The sequence below is a fragment of the Halyomorpha halys genome, unplaced genomic scaffold, assembly GCF_000696795.3.
Source record: "Halyomorpha halys isolate HHAL.00 unplaced genomic scaffold, Hhal_1.1 Scaffold706.1, whole genome shotgun sequence".
In the NCBI taxonomy this organism is placed as follows: Eukaryota; Metazoa; Arthropoda; class Insecta; order Hemiptera; family Pentatomidae; genus Halyomorpha; species Halyomorpha halys.
The window spans coordinates 735,379-737,919 of NW_027114044.1; the positions used below are offsets into that span (position 1 = coordinate 735,379).

The 2,541-nt window shown below is 29.0% G+C and overlaps 1 protein-coding gene across 3 annotated transcripts in view; it reads right to left on the reverse strand.

Moving 5' to 3' along the window:
* The window catches only part of Tet (Ten-Eleven Translocation (TET) family protein), a 302,732-nt gene that overhangs the window by 282,522 nt on the left and 17,669 nt on the right, over positions 1-2,541 (reverse strand). The gene's annotated exons all lie outside the window — the stretch shown is intronic.

Below are 2,541 nucleotides of genomic sequence, written 5' to 3' on the forward strand. Positions count from 1 at the left end.
ATATATTTCCAAGAATGAAAGATGAGATGACGATATAGCTGCCTGTTAGGTAGGGCAGAAAAAGTCGGGGAAGTGAAGCCATGCTTTCGGAAGAAATATCGATCGTGTTAGGTTGCCTGGACAACTATACTACGCGTCAGGACCAGCCTCCATGTTCTGTCCGCCTGTCTCATTTAGTCCCAACCTTATTCTCTTTGTATTTATTTATTTATTAATTGTTGTACTTTTTTATATTATCAATTGTTCATAGGTATATCCATGATTACCAATAGTATAATTTACTTTTTATTTTATAAGATCGCAAATATCTCTTTTTGCTATATTCGTTTTTAGAAGATTTCAATTAAAATACAAAGAATGTCCAAATTAGTACAGCGTACTAACCACTACCGTTAAAGAGAAAAAAATCCATAAGGTAGGTACCTCATCTCATATTAAAAATTTTAATTCAATATAGATTTAAGCTAATATAATTTAAAAGTTAACAATAATGTAGAGTATAAAAACAGGCTATTCAAATTATAAATGCATTCATCTAAACGTTTTAATAGCATAAGCCATTGCTACAGAGACTATGAGAGTTGTCCCAACGTTCATTTGAACTTTGTTTCGAATGTTTGGAAAGTTGAATTTTTTATATCAATTCTTGGTACCTTGTAGTATGGAATACGGCCACAGGATGCATTCAAAATTTAAAGGTGTTGGTAACATCGTGTTATCTTATAATTTTTTTTTTAATCAAAAAATAAATAGAGACTAGAAAATAAAATAAAAATTAAAACTTCAAATATGTTAATCTATTTTTTTAAACATAATCAATAAATATAGATTAGATTAAAGTGAAGATTATGTGAAATAACAATAATTCAATATCATTTCCCAAAAATAAGATAATTTTGTTTATATTCGAAAAAACATCCTAATAGAAAAATAATGCTGAACACAAAACGTTTCTCCTATGTAAGATATTCCTTTTAAAACCTTAGACAACACCATGGGCTTACAGGCAGGCTCCGTGCCTATAAATAAACTGTCAGAAAGGTTTCACGTAAAAACGGGCAAGTATAACATAACACCATATCGTCCTAGCTAAACCTTAAAAAATGCTGTTTGATGCTGGTAAATACGCTATGTCTCCTTGATCAAATAAAATTTAATATGTATTCAGGTTTATATACAGTTTGAATATTTAATCGCTAGAACACAGAAATTAAAATTTGGTTGTATTCTTATATGGTGATAATATTTTGAAGGTGAGAATTCAGACATTCAAACCTATAAATAAATCTGATATCATTTCAACATGTAAACAAAAGTTCTGGCCAGTACCCAACATTTTTTTAAATATTTTCATCTGATTTTCCTTTCTCAATATTCATTTCTTCTTGAGTATTCGTAGATAATTATCTATTTAGATACTTACTTTCTTTAGAAAATTATTAACTTTGTTAAAAATATGAAATTACTGAATAATTTTCGATGTGTGTGTGATTAAAATAAAAATGTAAGATTTAAATATTATTACATCACAGATTGAATAAATAACATGAAAAGCGGTATTTTAAAAATAATTTATTTCTAGGCGTTGCTTATTTATTACAATAATTTAATTTTTTAAAGGTTTTGAAAATATGCCACATGATGATGAAATCAATAAATATTTCTAAAATATTTTAATAATAATCGTTGTTAAAATATTGATATAAAAATTACTTTTTCGGGTATTATTAATATCTTGAGGGGTTTAATATATTTAAGGTTCTTTATTAAATTTGAAATAGTTGTATATTGTATTATACATTCTTCACTAAGGGTAGGAATATATTTCCTTAGAGAGCGAGAGGGAGCGATGAAAGAGGAAGTTGGAGAGATCAATAATACGGCAATAGATTACAGGCTGTCCAACAGAACTCGTCATTAAACGGATCGATATTTTTCAATCGGATTCAGCGTCCGGACCAGTCTTGCCAACTGCTCTTTGTTCGCCGTTACAATGCGAGAATATAGCGTCTCATCTGATCAAATCGCACGTGACCTTTTGTTGTAACTTTTGATTTATCTGATGATAACTTATATCGATGAAGGGAGAAGAAAAGGAGTTGGACGTGCGACAGAGAACGAAAGTTATATGTAAATTCAACATTACTATCTGCTTTCTACCTACTAAATGAGAATTGGAAGAGTAAAATAGAATATTTGTAGTATTTTATTACAATATTTATCGAAACATTTTTGGAATGATTTGTGTTAGTTCTAATTAAGACACGATGTTGATTAGGTAGGTACCTATTCGTTATCTAGAGCAGGCCTTCGACCCGCATCTTTTGGCCAAAAAAAATCAAAACTAATGAATGTCATAGCTATAATCTATCATCAATCATTTAAATGTCTCAGCTTCGAAGAACTAACAGTCAAAAGATAAAACATTTTTACAATTCACTCACTTCCTATATTACTTGTTTCTGATGGTAATTCTGGATGAACTTTTTAGATAAAATATCTTACAGTGATATACCTTTTTCATCTACTATAAACATATAT